The 9,727-nt window shown below is 39.2% G+C and overlaps 1 long non-coding RNA gene across 1 annotated transcript in view; it reads right to left on the reverse strand.

The window, feature by feature from the left end:
- The window catches only part of LOC110357420 (uncharacterized), a 57,556-nt gene extending 48,185 nt beyond the window's left edge, over nt 1–9,371 (reverse strand). Inside the window, exon 1 of the long non-coding RNA XR_002411071.2 lies at nt 7,028–9,371. This is a non-coding gene — a long non-coding RNA (uncharacterized LOC110357420). The remainder of the gene's footprint in view (nt 1–7,027) is intronic.
- Nucleotides 9,372–9,727: the final 356 nt, after the last annotated feature.

Below are 9,727 nucleotides of genomic sequence, written 5' to 3' on the forward strand. Positions count from 1 at the left end.
TCTTCTCTTCTCTCTTCTCTTCTCTTCTCTTCTTCTCTTCTCTTCTCTTCTCTCTTCTCTTCTCTTTCTCTTCTCTTCTCTTCTCTTCTTCTCTTTCTCCTTCTCTTCTCTTCTCTTCTCTTCTCTTCTCTTCTCTCTTCTCTTCTCTTCTCTTCTCTTCTCTTCTCTTCTCTTCTTCTCCTCTTTTCTCTTCTCTTCTCCCCTCTCCTCTCTCCCTCTCCCTCTCCCTCTCCCTCTCCCTCTCCCCTCTCCTCTCCCTCTCCTCTCTCCCTCTCCTCTCCCTCTCCCTCTCCCTCTCCCTCTCCTCTCCTCTCCCTCTCCCTCTCCTCTCCCTCTCCCTCTCCCTCTCCCTCTCCTCTCTGTTTGCTCTTTTCTGCTGAGAGCCAAGGAAACTTGCAAGATAGAGCAGGGGTGTCACCCTGAGCTTAGACATTGTGGCCATAGCAATATGGAAATTCAGCTGACACATGAAGGGACAGCCTGCAGAAAAATGAATCTGTGTAATGTTATGAGATGGAATAGAAAACTCCAGATTCCAGTTCTGTCACTTATTGATAGTTTATAAATTTAAATTTTCATTTATTCTGTATTTTTTTTTCACTGGAAAACACAGCTTGCATGGAATCATAGAATCCTTTCAGTTGGAAGAGACCTTTAGAATAATCGAGTCCAAACATAAGCTAACTCTAACACTAAATCATATCCCTAAGAACCTCATCTAAAAGCCTTTTAAACCCTTCCAGGGATGGTGACTCCTCCTTTTCCCTGGGCAGCCTGTTCCAATGCCTGACAATGCTTTCCATGAAGAATTTTTTTTTCCTAATACCCAAACTAATCCTCCTTGGCTCAACTTGAGGCCATTTCCTTTTGTCTGATCACTTGTTACTTGGGAGAAGAGAACAGTAGCCTCCAGTTTTGATTTCTTTTGCAAAGAAATGTCAAGACACTTGAATTTTCACTCACTTGCACGTAATCAGGTAATCAGGTCGTAAGATCCCAAGTATAATGAGGAGACTGAATCTTCTGTTTTTTAGCATTTTAAATTGTGTCTGGCATTACTGGTCTATTTTCTTTTGGCAATGCATGCTTTGCTTTAAAATAGGCATTTATGGTTAAAACATTTTTATTATATTAATATGAGATACATAATTATAGTGTTAATATTATATAATAATATAATCCAGCAATCTTACAATAATACCAGACATTACATATTATAATTATGTGTTCAGTATGCATTTATATAGATTATTTTATTAATTTAAAAATATATTTTAATACACACACATATGTCCACATGTGCACACGTATATCCACACGTGGACACACATACTTTGCAATATTTTCCACAGAGCAAATGCTAACTTGTGAACTAAATAGCTACAGGTGGGACTGCTTTCCGTTCTCTAGTAAAATCCAGTGCTTGCTGCTGTTTATTTAATGATTAATATTCCTAAGACACCTTTTTGTAAGTGTAATAGAGTAATTTTTTCCTTCTGTTTTCTCTGGATTACATCCCAGATACAAAGAGGCACCATCATACTGAAAGTCAGAAACTAGAAACACGCACCCTTGATGTTTTGTTATTTGTTACAGAGTAAGATAGAGTTGTTCAAGGGTTTTGTTTCACCTTTCTGGCTGTTCAAAAAGATTTTCTACAGAGTGCTTTGCTCCAATGACATGCTACACAGCCGTATTCTGCACATGGCACACATGAAGTTGGGATTCAAGGAGTGTTTCAGACACTTTTTTCTCTGGTGTATACCTTTCCTTAGGCCCCCAAATACATTCACCATGCACAAGCCCTGTGACCTGAGTTACCTTTCAGAAATATGTTTCAGTCTGCTGACATCCAGAATGACTATGTCTAATACATTTAGATAAAGTGAATCAAGGCCCCTGCTCTGCAGTTTTCAGATGTGGCAGAATGCAAACCCCCTCCCCCCCCTCCCTCCTTCAGTACGGAAGGAGTGGGCACATCTCCCTCTTTCTCTGCTAGTTGAGGCTAACAGCTTCTTTTGTTTGGCCCCAGAGCGCCCTGGCCAGGGCCATTAGAAGAAGGGAGTGCCAAGGCACACTGAGCCGCACCCAGAGTGGGGGATGTTTGGAGGCTTCGGGGGCACCCACAGACAGTGTGGGGGTGCAGAGAAGCTTCTAGAGTGCCTACAGTCAGATCTGATCAGCCAGTATAAAAACGGGACTCTCGTCGAGACTCCGCCCTTTGTCGCGGGTCTCTCGGAGCATGAGCAAGATGCTGCCGCCGAGACCCCCCCTCCCCGGGATGGGGACTCTGCTTGCCTTGCCACCACGTGTGTAAGTAAAACTTCTCATAGGATTGGGAGTATATTTGTACTTTTCATGCACATATGCATGTATAACTTTCCGTGCACATTTGCACGCGTACTTTAAATTATTTCCTCGCACAATCGTGAGTGTATTTTCCTTCCGTGCACACTTGCACGCCTAACTTTCTGTGCCCAATACGAGCACGTGTATAAATTATTTCCTCGCACAATCGCGAGTGGCCGCTGAGAGCCCCTTGCACAATCGCGAGTGTACTTTCCTCCTGTGCTTCCACATAAGCACGTGTAATATTCTGTGCACATTTGCACGTGTAAGTAAATTGACTCTCGCAGGATTGCGGGTGTATTATAAATTTACCCTCGCGGAATCGTGAGTGTACGCTTCCCGTACTCACTACGAGTGCGTTTATCTCTTTAAAAATAATCCTGCACAGTGTTTAGGCAAGTGTGTATTTCTCCGGGACTCAGGGACGGCTCGGGCATTGTTTGGGTGAAGCCACGTGCATGCACACTGTGGACCGCCTGTTGTATTAGTTGCTGCCCCTTAAATAATTTTCCTCAGCTGATATCCGAACCTTTATTTAAGTCACTTTTGGAGTGCTAGAACCCTGTTCCTCACTGGTCTAATAAAAGTGGTTTTTGGACCTTGTTGTCCCTTAAATTAACCTCGGGGTGCCCCCGTGACATCAGATTAAAAAATATGCTCCCAGTTCTCCTCTAAACCTACTGCAGATTTCCTCCCAGAAATACCTTCTGGAAGAAGTGATATTGTTCTCATCATCAAAGGGTAGCTCCAAAGGCCAGAGAATAGTCACCAGCAGACCTCCATATGAACAATAAAAAGAGACAACTGTCTCTGGAGTATGATTCAAATTCTGGCACTCCAGATATCTTTCACACTCCTTGATTCATGAGGGAAGCCTAAGAAAATAAGTGGTTTGACTCACCTGGATTAGCCTCAGATACCTAAATCAACTGTAAGTATTTACATTTGGACGTGGCTCTCCTAGGTTGCTCCACTATTTGGAAGAAACTTTGTCAGTATAGTCAATGGAGTTGTTATTAGTCTCACGAAATATATATCTAGCTCTGATCATGTGGAAAACACTGCAAGCTCCATCGGCTGCACGGACTACATCTCTGGGGCAATAAACCTGGATGCAAACACCTACACTGCAGACATCTGAGGTTGCATACAGGAATTTGACCAAAAGCTCCCAGGTCCCAAATGTAATTTTTTGTAAAGTAGAACCTATTGTATTTTGTTGAAACACCACTTCTCTAAATGATTTGTTTTTTAAAAAAGGAAAACAAACCCTTCAGTTTTAAAATGCACCTTTTTTTTTTTTTTTATTTCCATTTTTAGTAGAAGAAAAAAAAATTAGGAAGGCAAAGGAAGAAAAAAGTAAAAGGGAACTACTTTTCACAGAACAGCTTGAAAGAAAAAAAAAACGTTTCTTCTTTGATCAGGAGAAAAGTGTAGTTCTTCACTGGATACTGTAGTAATGAAGTAAATGGAGTTTAATGAAATGAAATTATAATAAATCTCACTCTTTGTAGAATAGTACCCAGATGGAAAATATATAGACATGCCTCATGAAATGCTGGTCTTATTACATTCCCAAGAAAAACACATTCCTAAATAGTTTCTGGAGTCAGAGGTTTGACTTTTTTCTGCTGTCTCCTTTTATGTATCCCTCTCTCCTCGTTTCTGTCTCTGACACTAGTTATTATACCCCTCCACTAAGTTCTCTGTGTCATTCTACTGTGTTTCCTTTTAGTGAGTGCTCTTATTAAGACTTTTTATCATGCTAACCTTCAGCTTCTTTGGAGATCTTTTATAAGAATTCATTTTTTTTTCTTAGTAATGAAAAGGCAGTTCTAAACAGAAAGCATGCAAGAAAACGTATTTAATAAAGATGCTGAGAGCTATTCATACCCGAGTAAGTTATTGAAATGTCTATACTCCCAAACAAAAGAAGTCAAGGACCAATTTCTAGCCCAGGGACTGTGTGGAAGTGACTGGTTCACATCCGTATTTCTGCTTACAGGTAGATCTCCATCTTGCAGAATTGTCTTGGAAAGAGTTCATTGCTGTGGTCCAAAGCTGAGCCAAAAGAGGGTTACCAGTTAAGTGGCTTTACATCTTATATGCTTTTTTAATTTCATGGTAAAAGTGAAGACTGTGTCTTTTGCTCAAGCTAGCTGTAAAGCTATGAAGAATACCATGGATTTTGAAACCTGGATTATAGACAGGTGGACAACACTAGTTTACAATGCTGTCCACTGATTTATTCACCATAGTAAGTATGAAAACAGCTCTTTCCTCATGTGTCACTACTATATTTTTATTTCTGCTCTTAGGTTGCTGTTTAGATACCACTGAAATAGATACTACATATTTTTTTATGCAAATAATGTCAGAAAACTTTGAACTTCTTTGTGCATTTGGCTCATATTTTTGGTCTGAGTATTCACAAAAATGTTTGGCTTCAAACCTGGTAGAAAAAAACTATTCAGCCACAAATAAAGTCTTGGTAGAAAATCAATGTTTTGTCTTTATACAAGGTTAGCAAGATGAAAGGAAACCTTTACTTTAGGGCTCTTCAGCTGCTGTTACAACTAGTCTGTGTCTTTATTTCTCAATTTGCCTATTTTCTCTCTTCTTACAGCCTGCTCCACCCACATTTTATCCCTAGAACAACCATAAAATTGCATTTACAGCTAATTTGCTATGCTCAGAAACTCAATTTAGAATCTTTAAGTGAGGACGCCTCTTTCTAAAACGAAAGGTCTCTTACTGCTTTTTTATCTATTTTTTTTTTTTTTAAAACTTGGCATACATATAACCCTTCTCCTCCAGAACTGCAAGTAGGATAAATCTGTCAAAAACATTCACATCAAAAACATGTGATATGAGTTGTTCTTTTCGCTTCTGTTTACAACTCCGGTTCTCTTTCACCCAGATGTTTCCACGAAGAAGCACAAAACTTTTTTTTTTTCTCTCTTTTTTTTTTTTTCTCCTGAGGATAGAAACGGGCATTGCTGTTTCGAGTGAAACTGAAAGTTTTTGCTTCCTCTCTTACTTTGTATGTGTGTGTAGGGTGCTTTTATGTAGGTGTGTGTTTCTTTACTAGAACTGCCTTTAGACCTAGGGAGGCTTTCTGCCCAGACATAATTTTTGATTCACAATAAACTAGCTATAGATTTTCAGTTCGTGCAAACCCTATATGAATTTGCAGATATTTACCTCAAATTGATTCCTCTCAACCCAAAGAGATCAGATTATCACCAGATATAAGTCAATATTTTGTAAGCCAGAAGATACAATTCTATGGCTTTTAAGTCACAGAGTGTGAAAAGTGTCTAGACACCTAACAGCTATTGAAATAATTGGCTACAAAACTATAGTTCCAGTGATTATGCACATAGAAGTTCAAAACAACAACATTCATCCAAGGTTCTGTGCCCTGTAAGACATCCAACCATGACTTGGAAGCTCACGACCCTGCTATCAGGTACTGATAAAAGGGATGTCTATGAAAGCAGTTGTGGCCACCAGCAACAGCGGCCTAAACTAACCCCAGCTAATGCCCTGGAGAGGAGTTAGCACTGACCTTAAGGACAAGTAAACAGCCAGGCACCTGACTCTGGATCTGAAAGCAAAGTCTATTTTTATTCAGCATTTCCTAATACAACTCTCTCCTGAAGTCAGTGTGTCAGCCTGGGCAACTGGACAAAGGTGTCCATAAATCCAGTAGGTTGAACACAGGTAAGGATGCTCGTTTAGTAGCTGAACTCTTTTCAGTCCCTACCTGTACCTGAGGAAAAGACTTGAATCCTGGTGGTTGTCATCTCACTGGAGCGCCCTAGTAGTGAAGACACTGTAAGTCTGGGGCATACCCACCTTTCTTCTCTACATTCCAGACATTCACTCCAGTTTACAAAAGAATGTGTCCTAAAAGTCATCTTGTAAAGATTTTCACAGCATTAAGAACAAGGATGATCATTGCAACAATCTAGTTAAACCAGAATATTTTACACAGTGTTTCCTGTGTTAAAACCAATACCTTAAAGTAGAGCAATCACACTTAGAAGGAAAGACAGGCTAGATTTAAAGACTTGTATGATGGTAAATCCACCATAACCATTGGCAAAGCTGTTCCAGTGATGAATTGCCCTCACTGTTTAAAAAATTACATCTTGCTTCCTGTTTGAATTTTCCAGTGCTACTTCAATTGTTTCAGTCACAAGTTTCTTAACTTCTAGGTTCTGGCCACAACAGGAAACAGAAGTACCAAAATACCATGAAAAAAATATTTTTGTCTTGTTTTTCCTCCCTCAGAAGGAGAAGGAAGCAATGAAACTAGTGAAAAAGAAAGTAGAGATTTGCTCTGTCTGGACACAGCTTCACCTCTAATCAGAGTCAGCAGAGTCATTATTTAAGCTAATCTGTTGTTATCAAATCTGTCCCAGCAGTTTTTCTCCGAAGTTTCTGAATCTATGATATCCACTCGCTAAAGCAGCTCATACCAGCTGAATCACTGAGACTTGGATTCAAACAACATAAACAACTGTACAAATGCTTATGTGCTTTTCCACTGCTGCTGAAAAATTTGGCAAGTCTCACAGGCTGGGATTAATCAGAATTCCAACATATTTTTTATTTGGGTCTAACTGATGCATCTTGTTTTCTTATAGCTCTTGACTATTAATTAACCTACCTTCTTCCCATCTGATTGCAGGGAAGCCAGCTCTGCTCCAGGCGTGTTATTCTGTGGTTTCTGACTTTCTGCCTGTGTGTTTCTCTGCAGGAGCTGGCAGGAAAGCATGCAGCAAAGGCACTGAGTGCACCCAGGGAGAGTGTAGCATGTGTTTACATCCCTTCTGAGCCAGGGTCAGAGTGGAGGTAGATTGTTTGTTTTATTCTGGCTTCTTAACATCAGGATCTGAGTTCAGCTTCTCCCCTGAGAAGTGTTTTAGCGTCTACTTGGATTCAAGGGTAAAATTCTCGTTGTATGTAACATCATCCACAACATTTGAATTTTTAGTAAGATGAAAATTCTTGAGGTTTCTTATGACTTTCTTTCCTCATTCCTTTCCTTTTAATGTGTTGCTTTAATAGCAGGATGAATGTATGTGGTGCATTCCTGTTTACACATGGTTCTACCATTAAGCACCTGGATTTAAAGTAGTTTCTTCCCTGAGGATTTAAATAAATGCCTTGCCCCAGTTTCAGGATCCAGGTTACTAAGAGTTAGCCATGTGCCACAAGAATATTAGCTCAGAGGACACTGTAGTTGTTTGTACTGCAAATGCAGATCTCTTGCCAGTCGTAATAAAAGAAACCAGCTTGTATTTCTTTAGTGGCAAAGCCTCCCTGTGTATTAATTTGGTTCTACAAGACAATTCGTCTTGTCAGAGCAGCCAGACAAATGTGAAAACATACACTAAGAGAATTGTCAGCAAAGTAATTTATGTCAGGAGGTCGATGATCTTTTGCTCTTTGTTGCATGGCTTTAGTTCTGTTTAGAAGCAAAGCACAGGGAATGCTCCCTAGAAATGAATACACTTATAAAATCATTTGTTAGCAAAATCAGTTCTAAAATAAACTCAGATTTCCAGTGTCTTTTTCAAAATAGAATTTAGTAATCAGGCACACCTGTTTGTGTCTTTGGTTTATATTAATTGTTTTACAGAACTGGGATGTGTACTGTGAGGGACTGTGTTCTTTGAAATAATTTGAAAAGACTTTTTTTTTTGTTTGTTTGTTTGTTTGTTTGTGGTTTTGTTTTGTTTTGTTTTTTGTTAGTCCATAAATATTATGGTAGTTCAGCAGACAAAAAAAAGGGCACAGTAAACTGGATACTGAAATTATGATGTTATCAAATTGGAAGTAAAATGGGAATATAAAATGGAATTTGGCCTGAAATTTGTCATTTTGTTGGGAATTTATTTTAGTTTGAATTATTGAAATAAAGTTATTTGCAAATAGTTAATGTATGTCCTATAATTTTATTCTCTAAATTCAAGATTGCTTCTTTCTTATGAGTTATACCATACTGACAAGTTACTAAATTTCATTTTTTTTTTTTCTTTTCGCAGGTGGGAAGAGTTTTTCTCATCTAACTCAGCAATCTCTGCATGTTATATGGGTAGATAAGTTCATGTCACAGGTTAATCTTCATTATTATAGTAGCCCTTTCTGACCTGAAAGCCTACAAATTTAATAAACTATTTTTTTATTTCATTTTAAATATGATGTGCTAGAATATATCTTTTGAAAAAGCTTGTGTATGTAGGAAAATATCTAACAAGTGAACTGGCAACTATGCTGCTATAGAAAACACTTTGAAAAATTGTATTCTTCTGGGTAGGGATGATTCATCAGGAAACGTTTGCAAATCTTTGGAATTTGCAAAGTGGTGTCTTTGTGTATGAGAAAGCAAACAAAAATCCAAAGTGCTGGTGCTTGTCAGCTTCAGTCATACTTATTTATGTTTCTATTCTGAGAACTGGGTTTTGGAAAGGAAAAAAATAACTCTAAGCATTGCAAAAGAAAGGAGTGTGATTTCAAATATGAGCTCTGTAGTCACCCTGCAAACAGATTGTGGCGTGAAAAGTGGTGCCATCACAATAGCAGGTTAGCTACGCAGGCACCTTTTCCAAGACCAAATTTCTCAGAGGGCAGGGTTCACGTTACATGGTTTGATGGCTCCAGCCAACAGGTTTTCCACATAGCCCATTTAACCAGATTTCATGCTCACAGTGATCAAAGCAGTAGTCCTAAGTGGTCTTCAGTTTTAAATTCCCGCCTACTTAAAGTTATGCATGGCCTGAAGTGCTGCAAAGGAGTGTGGCTTAAATGTGTGTGCCCACACCAAGAAAATCTGTCCATGGTTTCTTGCATTGGTAACTGGTGGTACCTTGGACACACCTTGATGTTTAGAAGTGACTGCACCTTGGAGGCTGGGATGAAATCTCAGTTGCCGAAGTAATGATTTGGCTTTAAAAATGGTAGTAATATATAGACACAGACAAATATTCAAAACAGAGACTCCCTTTCATTCCCCTTCCCAACTCTCTGGCCCTGGAAAAGCCTACGATTTGCCTGCAGCCCAGGCTCTGTCAGCAAGTCTATCACTGTGCTCTGACTGTCAGAGTTCACTTGTGGGAAATTTTCAAGCCATGCTTGTTTGGTTTGCCTCTTCCTGTTTGACCTGTGTCTTTAAATAATGTGGTTACCTCACAACAGCTTGTTTTTTGACTGGGACACAGGGCATATTTTTCTAGCAGATAAAAAAAACTTCCCACAATTTGCCTTGTGTTATTTCCCCTTTTGAAGGGAGAGTTGATAAATGCGGGGTAATATGTAATAGATGCTTTCCTGTTTTTACTTATTGCTCTGTCAGGCTTGTCAGCCA

Source organism: Columba livia, chromosome Z (assembly GCF_036013475.1).
Source record: "Columba livia isolate bColLiv1 breed racing homer chromosome Z, bColLiv1.pat.W.v2, whole genome shotgun sequence".
In the NCBI taxonomy this organism is placed as follows: Eukaryota; Metazoa; Chordata; class Aves; order Columbiformes; family Columbidae; genus Columba; species Columba livia.